Source organism: Morone saxatilis, unplaced genomic scaffold (assembly GCF_004916995.1).
Source record: "Morone saxatilis isolate NCDOM2014 unplaced genomic scaffold, NCSU_SB_2.0 Contig4, whole genome shotgun sequence".
Classification (NCBI taxonomy): Eukaryota; Metazoa; Chordata; class Actinopteri; family Moronidae; genus Morone; species Morone saxatilis.
Genome location: NW_023339984.1, coordinates 10416916 through 10428853, shown reverse-complemented (window position 1 = coordinate 10428853; position 11938 = coordinate 10416916). Strand labels below are relative to the sequence as shown.

General features: G+C 40.8%; 1 protein-coding gene across 1 annotated transcript in view; it reads right to left on the bottom strand.

The window, feature by feature from the left end:
- LOC118338275 (transmembrane protein 272-like) overlaps positions 1–11938 on the bottom strand; it is a 16657-nt gene that overhangs the window by 866 nt on the left and 3853 nt on the right. The window lies entirely within an intron of this gene.

Sequence of the window (11938 nt, the reverse complement as noted above, 5' to 3'; positions counted from 1 at the left end):
GGGGATGGAAACGCTAGCAAAATCTATTTGATAATATTCAGATATAGATGAGGAGCCCCATCTACTGGCCAACAGGAAGTAACGCTGCGTGGCAATTTTGATCTGATTTACGTGACCTTTTCATCGCTGTTTTCTGGCATGCTGTTACGACGGGCACCGTGACACGGCGCCAGCAACACCCCAAGTTGCGGGGTGGAGTGCGAGGGCCCTTTCCTTGGCAGCTTTAATGATTGAAGTTGATTCTATAAATACAAAATGAAAATATGTAAACAATAAAAGAAACATGATTATATGATTATAACTGATCATTTGATAATTCATTAGGTGTGAATTTATAACACTAAGTTAGAACTATGGTAAGTAAGGTCAAAAGGGAGAATCATTATTGAAACACTGGGTAACAAGCGAGAAGGCACGTACTAGAGGAGAAAATATGCTGAAATACTGAGTAACGCTGATAAGAAGGACATATTAGAAGAGCACATCATGGAAGCACGTTAGTAGCGCAACCAGACATGTCTGGTGTGAAGAGAAAGGAAAGTTGAGCGGCAACACACAGGGACACATCTTGTGAGGAGGCAAAGAGCAAGCAGAGGAAGTAACACGAACCAAACACCCTAGGAGGACAAGGGGAATAAAAGGCGTTACACAAGGAGGATATGGGATAGTCCTCGGCCGGCTCTTTGGTTCAATACTTGCTGATCGATCAACCACATCGGAGCAACGCATCTTTGAACTTGAACACTCTTTTGTTCACCCTCCCATCAGAGACTGCACTGGTCAGAGACAGCATTTTCACCACGGTTTGAAATTTAATCATTCTTTTTAACATCAGATATTATGTAGTTAATCTTTATCAGTGAATATGAATAATCAATTTTCAATCAATTAAAGCTGTGTGCTAGCCCTTGCTAAATCTTGCAATAAAATATAACAACTGCAGTTAAAGAATAAATTGTGGACATTGGATTTATGTTATCTCAACAGGCAATAATTATTAGGTAGTGTGTTTAACATCGTGACGGTTCTAACAGAAAAATAAAACAGACCCTTGGAGCTCACTGTACAAGCCACTAAAAGTAATCCTACTACCAAGTGCACAGATCAATAAGAGGAGATCTGCTGTGAACAGATGTAGCTAGTGTGGTATTTGACTCTAGGGCTATTCAGTCAGGTGCTGCACTAGAGTGAGCAGGGTAGGTGTCCGGATGAAGGCAGTTAGAAGCCAGGCGTGTCTCCTTGAATAGTCCTCTGCTGGGACCTGGCAGAGTAATACCCACAGGCTAGAGGATCGGACCCTTTAAACGGAGAGCTGGTCCAGTACCACCTATACGGGGGTAACTCGGGATCTAACACGTCTCTCATGGCTCCCAGGGGAAACACAGCGGCAACAAGTGGAGAGAAACTGAGAGTAATTTAGAGTAACAGACTAACTGAAATAAAGAAACAATGGTTGTTGTGCTGTTGAAATCTACACTGTTTGTCATTATACATAAAGTTAGTATCATAACTAACATATCCACTCCGTAACGTCAGCGTGCAGGCGGGCTAAGGTTAGCAGGTCAGCCACTAACATTATCCAGGACAGGCTGCCCCACAATGCCAGCTGGGAAAGTAACCTGCAGACGGCACGCCAGACAATCTACCACCAATGCCATTTGAGGTTACTTCGTGGCTACAAAAAATGCTAGTGGTTGGGTTGGCTAACCTTAGCTCTCCTGCATATCAAAATACTACATGAGTGGATGTGTTAGTTGGCAGGAGCGGCTCTTGTGGCGCAGGAACATTACAGATATAGTGAGGCACTCTAAATATGATTGTAATGTATTTTAGAGCATTTATGGTCAATTCCAGCATTTAGTGTTTGTTATGTTACTGTTTTGGCCGATGTCTACGATGGTGTGAGCGCTGCAGTTAACTTAACAAGGCTAGCTGCCGCAGGAACCGCATTTCTGCCACCAGTTAGGCTCCGCCCACAAAATATATCATTACTTGTTTGTTTTGTTTCTTCTCGTCGTCTGGCTGTTAAAGATCTCTTTACATGCTGACTTTGTTGAAGAACTCTGTTGATGTTGTAGTGATGTCATTAGGGTTATCTAGGCTTAACATTTTGTAAAAAGCCTTCGTTATCTACCAGATGTGAGAAGTTTAAAAGAAGTGGGCTTTCAACAGGCATCGGTGGTGTAAGTTGTTAAAACACAGCCAGAAAAAAGAGCCACAGTTTCCCAGAGACAGAAGTGTGTGACAAAAAAAATAAAACTTACTCAGCTTAAATTTGTATAAAAACATAATATGAACACTGTCCTCTCTGTAGATAATGTAAATTAGGGTTACTGTTTATTTGTTGGGACTCTTCTTCCGGTTGTCTGGCTGTTAAAGATCTCTTTACATGCTGACTTTGTACTTTTTTCAACAATGGAGACCCTGTTAGTCGACTCTGTCTCAGTCCTTTATCTTTCTCTGTAGGTCGGAGTCCTCATTCCCAATTATGTCAGACATTGGATTTATTCAGCGCATCCACGACCGTCCCCAACCCCCAGCACCGATATTAGGTGAGATCAGTTGACAGAATCCTCCCAGTCATAGTTTGATGTATCTAAGATTAACGACAGAAAAGAGGCTCTAAGTGTCTGTGCTTTCATCTAAATGTATTCTTTCTTCTTGCAGCATGTTCAAAGTTGTTTTTGTGCATCATGCCCATCGCTCAGATTGCAATTGGTGAGTGAACGACGACATTTACCGACATTAAATTCATGTTTGAATTCAATTTTAAAACAACAGTTTCACTAAATAATTGTTATGATGGAAAGTCAGAATCTCTCTGTGCTTGTTGCCCCCCTCTGTATGTCCCCAACAGGTGTAATACATCTGGATGACTGTCCGCGGCAGCACTACATCCCCATCTATTTGATAGTGGTGGGAGTCTTCGGCCTGGTGCTGGCACTGCTCTCCTGTCTGCCTTGCGGCGAAGAGCTCACCGGAGTCTGCATCACCTGGAACTCGCTGACGTCTCTCTTCCTCTTCTGCTGGTTTATTGCCGGTGAGTCAAAACAGCGATAGGCTGATAAGTGAGGCCAAAAAGTGACATTTAGCTTATTTGACCAAGGGAAGCGCATTCTGTTTGTTTTCTGGTTGGTAGTTCTTTGTTGAAGTTAAGAGTAATTCTCTCATCAATTCTCATTGATGCCATACAGTTCACCAGGACCACAGAGCACAGCCTCCATTAGTTTTAGGTTAGGTTTACCCGATAAACTGGCAACTGAGTGCATAAAACTTTAAAATTGAGACGGATTCAGCAACTGTACAACACTTTTCAAACAAATGTTTTTACAAACACATTTTGGTGAACTGAGATAAAGTTTCCAAAACAAGCCACCATGTTGGCCCTTTTTCAAATTCTGGAGCAGAAAGAGTCCAGTCAGGTTATAGGAGGGTGTAGCCTTTTGGGACTACAAGGTATAAAGACGTATAAAGATCTGTACTTGTCTCTTACCTTGGGGTTTTCTTTAAATGTTCAGGTAACGTGTGGATCTACTCCTAACTTTATTACAGAGCCAAACTAACAACCAAGAACACACAGATGTGGATCCCTACTGCGACAAGACACTGTACCTGTTTGCCTTCTGGACCACCACCTTGGGCTACATCCTCCTGGGTCTGTTCCTGGTAGGCGGCTGCTGCTTCTGGCTGTGCGGCCGAGACGCCTAGAGACGAAACAAAACCAAAGAGGAGGGGAGGCGTCCTGCAGGGCTACACACAACGCTGTTAGTTTGTCTGTTGTCCATGTCAGGGACCGAGCTGGCTGACATGAGGAGTCAAGGTTAAATTTTCACAAAAAATAATTTTATTCACAAAGAAAATAATCAATTTACAAAATATACAAAATGTTCTGGGCCCATAAAAGAGGTCAACTAAACAGAACTTAACTCAGGCTACATTAACTGAACAAATTGAACATACTAAACCAACCAACCAAACCGACCAAATTAAACTCAGATACAAACTCAAATAAGGAGAAACCACTGCCTCTCCCCATGATTTCAGCCAACATGGTGTAGCTCAATTATCAGCACAACCCCTTTTGAGCGTTTCTGATTCAGCCGGCCCTTCCTTTGTCGGCCATGAGACACCTTCAGCGGCAGAACCCAGACACTGGTAACTCAAAGAAAACTGAATTGATGGAATGAAAAATAACTTAAATTAATTCACCTAATAATACTACCAAAAATTGACAAAGAAAGTTAACCAATTGTGTGCACCCCAAAAAGATAACGGCTGTCAAAAATGGATAATAAAACTGTGTATTATGAATCCAAAATCTGTGTCCAGTTATTTATTGTGAATTGTGTCTAATGTTCTAAACCTAAATATAACTAAACCTAAAGATAGTCAAACAAAGGTTATCACCATGTGCTTTTGCCTCAGTGTGACTGTGATCAGTCTGTAGAGTGAACTCCCTCCTCAGAAGGTAGTATTTGAATGAGTCGAGAGCCCACTTGATCGCCAGGGCTTCCTTCTCCACAGTATAGTAGTCTTCTGGCACTGAGGATAAGTCCTACAGAACTGGGCAACATCTGCCCACAAACCAGGCCAGTGAAAGTGTTGTCTAATCTGAGCCAGGGTCTTTTGCTTCCCTATGTGGCCAGCCCAGTGAACAGAGTGGCCCAAGTGCTGTGTCTCGGGCTGCTTTGGGAACCCCTAACTGCTTCACTGGTCCATGTTGATGGTAGAGAATACCCTTCTGCAGGAAATACTCCTCTTCAGAATTGTACTCCAACTCACTCTCCATCTCTCTCTCTTTAGCACTCCTTAATAGAGCTACTAAACTGGGGTCATCTTGTTGCATCTGAACTATGTCTGAAGGCAAATCAGGTCTAAAACCTGGCAAATCTGGAGCTACTGCATCTGATGGTGTAATGGCAGTGTGCTGGAATCTTTCCTGCCTCCTTTTAAGAATAGCATCTTTAACACTGTCATAGTCATGAGCATCATCCAAGTCCATATTCACATAGGCACCTCTTTACCAGTAAGCAATGGAATAAGTCGAAAAATCCAGTCAGATATAGGCCACCTACAGGTACAGCTAAAAAAATTAGAATATTGTGAAAAAGTTCAATATTTTTTGTCAATCATTTCAGAAAGTGAAACTCATATATTATATAGATTCATGACACAGAGTGAAATATTTCAAGCCTGTTTTTCTTTTAATTTTAATGATTATGGCTTACAGATAATGAAAACCCAAAACTCAGTGTCTCAGAAAATTAGAATATTGCATAAGATCAATAAAAAAAGGATATTTTAAACACAAATGTCAGGCTTCTGAAAAGTATGTTCATTTCTATGCACTCAATACTTGGTTGGGCTCCTTTTGCATGAATTATTGCATCAATGCAGCGTGGCATGGAGGTGATCAGCCTGTGGAATTATGGAAGTCTTTGATAGTGGCAATTCAGGTCATCTGGCATTGTTGGGTCTGGTGTCTCTCAATCTTCCTCTTGACAACAGCCCAATAGTATTCTCCTATTGGGTTCAGGTCAAGTGAGTTTGTGGCATCAATCACAGTAAAACCATGGTCATTGAACCAAAGGTATTGGTACTGATTTGGCAGATGTGCCAGGTGCCAAAGTCCTGGCTGGAAATGAAATCAGCATCCCATCCATAAAGCTTATCCAGGCAAAGGAAGGCATGAAAGTGCTCCTCAAATGTCCTGGCGAGATGGTTCTTTGACTTTGGACTGATAAAACACAGTAGGACCAAACACCAGAGATGACATGGCTTCCCAAATCATCACTGAGCTTTGGACAACCTTCATGACTGGCACTCAAAGCAATGTGGATTCTGGTACCTTTCCATACTTCCGTCAGACTCTGGGACCTTGATTTACAAAAATGAATGCAAAAACTTCACTTTCATCTGAAAAGAGGACTTTGGACCACTGAGCAACAGTCCAGTCCTTTTTCTCCTCAGCCCAGGTAAGACGCTTCTGACGTTGTCTCCGGTTCAGGAGTGGCTTGACTCGAGGAATGCGACAGTTGTAGCCCATGTCCTGGATACATCTGTGTGTGGTGGCTCTTGATGCACTGACTCCAGCCTCAGTCCACTCCTTGGGAATCTCCCCCATTCTGCTTAATAAGTACTTTTTATACTTGTATTTGGTGTATTTGTCTGATAATGCTCCTGTACTTGTACTTAAAGGTCCAGTGTGTAAGATTCTGTGGCATCTAGCAGTGTAGTTGCAGACTGCATCTCCCTTGTTTGAAAAACTAAACAAATCGTACAAAAAACACCCATATCTAGAGCCAGCATTTAGTTTGTCCCTTCTGGGCTACTGTCGAAAACACTGGCCCTTTGATTTAAATCTTGCGTACAGAACTTTTACTGGTAACTTCCACCACTGGTATTCAGTGTACAATAAGGTTTTTTTGTTAAACATGTGCTGCCTTTCGTCCTGAACAGCTCCAACTTCATCCAGCCTGCTGAGCTGCTGGAGTTTGCCAAGAGATTGAGGACCCATCGTCCCCCACAACAGTTGACCCTTGACCTTAGGAAAAATCCAGGGGATCGCGACCCTGACACATGGAAAACTGCAATAAAGAGACTCCGTCCATTCTGTGTTCTACTGGTTGAAGGATGGGTATCAACCAACACAATGGCCGACCACATCAGCAATATGTGAAAGCTAGACGAAAGGTGGATGTAAAAAGTTCATGCAAGTTTGTTATGTTTCTCTTTGACAGAGAAGAGCGACAGCGGTCAGTTGGACTCCAGATTAGATAGTTAGAAAGATTCCAATAAAAGTTTTCACTGTTCAAGGTGTCATATGCAGTATGTCATAAATGTCATAAAAAACAGTCACTTCTCCACTACATCTGATGTACAATTGTTTTGTGTGTCATGTTTTCACCATGTCTAAATACACAACTTCCATTCTGTCTGAATCGCAGTCTATAGTGCAACATGTGAGTGTACATACTGTACTGTACTGAGTATACAGAGACAGCAGAGGAGTGGATGAAGGTGTAGGAGTGGTTTTAAAGGTTCTCACAGACATGATCAGAATTACAGTTATGGTAGAACATACATTTAGCTTTGCAATTGCTTGTTTGCACATGATGTCAGGCATTGTGAGAGTCTGCAGTCTTCACCACAGGAACTGTTTTGCGTTGTTTGCGTTACATCTATTGATCAAACTGAGAAACCACAAGGAGCTTTCATCAAGTACTAAAAGTTGTTCGTAAGGGGAGGGGGGAGGGGCTGGACAGAAGAAAACGTCTCACAAGTTCTTCTGTGGTCATGGCAGAAGCAAAATCAATACATGTTTATGCTATATTTAGAAAATTCTCACAACATTACCTTCTGCACATCTGACATCCCTGAAGGGAACTGAAGAGGTTACATCCATCTGTGCTCTCTAGAGGCCATCAGACTGGCTTTGGTGTTTTAATACTTTAGTTTGGATCATCAAAGTCACACAATAACACTAACCTATCAATCGGGTCAGCGATAGGCCATCAACTCCCGTGTTCTTCAAGGTTTTTTAATTTAAGGAGTCTGGTGGCTTTGAAGAAAGCCATATTACCTCTTCAGTTCCTCATTGAGTGGCAAAGTCTTTCATTTCAGTAGAAAAATGGCTCCTCTTCAGTAGAATCACACTTCACTAGTTCCATGTGTGTTAAATCATTGAATTTGTTCCCTTGTAACCGAATGCACCAAGGCACAGTTGGAAAGTAAAAGAGCATCCTGTCTTAGTTTGACATTTGAATCATTTATTAAACCAACGTCCGTTACACTTCCAGTGTCTTCCCTTGGACAGAGTGTGAGTGACAGTGGACATTAAGATACAACTGAAAAACCTGGAGGATTGACATCGAGGCGAAGAGCAGTTTCACAGCAGCTGTCTCACACCTTCTCTTCATTGTCATTTTCTTTACATTAGACAAACAGCATCGACAGTGACTACCAATTCATCGTTAGTAGGAACCAAGTAGAAAAAACAATCAGAAAAACGGATTAAAAAGAGCTTAATCTTTTTCTTAGTGGATTTTTTAAAGCTAAATACTGTAACACTTATGTTCTGTAAATTCTGTTTTGTTTTCCTTGTATATTCTCATATTTTAGTAAATTCAAGTCAAAGAGAGTGAAGACCCTATGTCTGCATGCTAACTGGTTGATTTGCTGGGTCTATCTACAACCATCTGTTACATAAAACAAAGACACTCTCAAAAACACACACCACATACACACTCATACACACATTTCAGCCTGCCCTGTCTATCTCCTCATTTACTAATTGCTTTTACAGGAAATAAAATGAAAACATTTGGCGAAATTCATACCTCATAAAGAAGTCAGTTGTCAAATGAGGGACAGGTTGAGTGATTCTGATTGTGAGATTTTTTTTTATTTTTTTTTCTCTAAGAAACAGTTGGCCATCACTCCAAACCTGGTGTATTTCCTTATTGTGTGCAGGAACCAAACTGACTGCGACTGACTGTCTGCAAGCTTTAAGCAAAATGCTAGTCTGATAGTCAAACAGTCTGAAACGACTTTCCTGCACACCTCCCTGACATCGAGGGGCTTTGTCTGACCATTTCTGTACCTTTCCAAAACCATTATTAGCTATAATAATGGTTTGTCTTAGCTAGAAGGTAGGTGAGGTTAAAAAAAGAACTGAACTACAGCATTCATTCTCTGCCTAAATCTGATTGGACACAACCCACTGGGCTCAGAGAGAATGAATTTTTTTAATACTATATTTAACATTTTATTAATAATACATACAACTGTAATGAGTGAGTGAATTTGTTATTAGTTTAGATCATTTGCACTATATAATATGCAGATTGTAGTTTACTTTAGCATGTAATTAACTACTTGCATGATTTATTTATTTATTTAAAGCATAAATCCGGGTTTGACTCGGGCTCTGGCCCAAAACTACCTCCATGGTTTGGGCTTGGTTCGGGCTTGCACAAAATGTTTTCAGGCTTAGGTCCAATCAAAGCCCTATGTTGAACATATCTGTTAAACTCATTCTTCAGTCTTCCAAACGTGTGTGCTGTTATATTGTACAATTCCTCATGTCTCCTACCTCTATACAATGGCAGGATTTCTGGTGCGCTCCAGTGTGGCCATTCAGAACAGAACACTTTTGTTCGGATGACTTACTTTGAAATTTATGTCAGCAAACAAGTACGTTTCCTGAAATGTGGGGGACTACTTGTTTAAACCATCTTGCAACTGCCTTAACCATCTTAACATTTTCTTAGCCAACTTTTTCATGTAAAGGAAACCAGCACTGATCATCTAATTGCTGTTGTTTTTTCTGTAGATTACATAAATTATCCATCAGTAAGTAAGTTAAATTCCCACTGTATTATTGCCACACTATCCAGTACAATGTATGCAAACACTGAATATGTATTCCAGATTACTAGTAGGACATTGACATAATGTCTCTGTTGCACTCAGCAGAAAGGTGGCTGATCTCAAGTGGTCCCACAGGGAGGACTGTGGATTGATCGCTGACCTCTGCATCTCATAATCTCAATGACGCATGCAGCATGTAGGAATGTTTCTCTGCAGATTTCTGTTTTTTCCAGACAAAGGTCAAACTTTCCCTCCAGACAAATAACTTCTTTCATCAGTATGAATCTACAGTTACAGATATTGGGGCTTAAAAACACTTTCTGGTACTTGAATGGATGTTCGGAGATGGGGATTAAATTGCGACTTTTAGACCTCTATCAATGTGAGGAAAAGTTACACTTAAACAAGACTTTAAAAAAAGAGAAAATTCAACAACCCCCCACCCTTTTACAATAACTTCCACAGTAAACTTCCACTGTTACATATGGTGCCTTTTCCTCTCGTTTCTCTATATACTTATTTTTACATAGTCTGTACAGTGTCAATGTACATGTAATCTATGTGGAGTGTGTATGTCTGAGTGAGCAAGCCGTATGTCACACACAGCGACACTCAGTCTCTTCATGAAGAAAAAGGTTTAGACAAGATTAACTGTGAGTGTTATCTGGACCTTTAAGGTGGAAGTCAGTGTGTTTCCAGGATGGTCCGTATGTGTGTCTCCATGGACCATTCACAATCATCCTTTCAGTTGTGTCACAAAAGAATCCAAATGAATCAAACTGGTACAGCAAGATTTACAGTCATACATTAACACGTATGTGCCCTACCATATTGAAAACTATACATGATCTACACAATCATACACGCATGTGCCGTAACAAAAACACACATACCGCCTACAATACAATATTTTGAGAAGGCATTAAGGAAATCTCCTTAAATAAATATAAATAAATTAAATCATATAAAAAGAATGGGTTAAAAACAGAAATTCAGTTAAATACAGCAAAAATCTCAAATGAATACAATAAACAACAGTACTGGCTCATAGAGACCATATGGATGCATGACATGGGTAAATTTTTGTAAACAATGGTGGACGGACAGACAGACAAGCACGCAGGTAGACACATTCACAAATCATTAGTGAGCAGAAAGGCTTGTTGGGGATCAGTGGTGGGTCGGGTTGGGGGGGCACTTCTCAAATCCCTCCCAGGAATTACAAGCATGCTGTGTTTAAATATTATGATTGGGGCCTTATTGGCAGTGCTGCACCCATACTACTGTTATCTGTGGCTCATGGGTTCAGGAGGGCTGTGGTTAACAGCTAAAGTGACTGGACAGCACCAAATACTGTGGCAGGTGGACAGACACGACCAGATTTCTACAGGATTAACACGAACGATACAAGATACAGGATACTGTTTGCATGTTACAACCAAGGATAGGCGTTCATCTGTCATGGAACCAAGGCAGGTGTCACTGGCTGATGTCCTTTGTTGGTTCAGCCATTAAGTACGAACTAAACTGATTACAACGTGGACACCAAAATCCACCTGTACCATAGATTGAACGATTGTCACTACCTCGGCAAACTCAATCAGGATAGAGGCATAGCAATGCATAACCATGGAACTGTCTACGTTCAAATAGCAATTTACTCGTTTTTGGGAACTGTCTGTGTTTTGGTCTTAGAGCTTTGACCCAGTTCATTAAAGTAATTGTAATATTTTTGTTGCCTAAAAATCAGTTCAGTTGATTTATGCTAAGACACTTTGTTGACAAGTTGTTTTGTTTGTCGCAAGCCAAAATTAGCATGCCATTAATATTAATATCACAGTTAACGTGAGCTATGGATGTACCAAGCTAGTGGTAGTGTAGCCGATAATTTAGCATTTGCAGTGCTAACAGTAACCCTCTCGTCCAAATATGTCACTTCTCCCTCCAAAAAACCAAGATGTGACAGCCAAAATGCCAAACTCGAGGCTTCACAACGGTAGTCCATAAACCAGTGGGTGACATCACAGTGGCTACATCCACTTCTTTTTATACAGTCTATGCTTCTAAAGCCTTCTTTGAGGGAAAGTAAATTTATTGACTTTTTAAGATCTACACATACCCTGAATGATATAACCAATGGTCCTTACACAGAGTGACAACCTACTTTGATAATAAAATGTGTTCAGTATGCTTTGTTCACTTCATACTTAAAATTTTAAGAATGGTACTAAGAATCGGAACATTCTGCTAATGTGTCTATAAACCCACACAGTGGACGTATTCAAGACGTGTCCAAGTCCTCCTCACTTGATGACTAAGTGGCCAAAAGAGCAATCACCTTATCACTGTTTTCCTTTACAGCCATACGTGTTTAATGTTAAAGTTATTTTCACTCTCATGTTTTGTCTTTAAGGTTTCTATCCCATTGAGACAGCACAAGTTTGCCATTTTGAGGCAGGATAACAAACGGAGGAGTAAAGAGCCTCTGTGTTGAGCTGTCAGCTCATAGTTGTGGCAGTGTAAAACACGGGCCGAAACTGTTGGACAAAGCTTCACCTTTCCATCT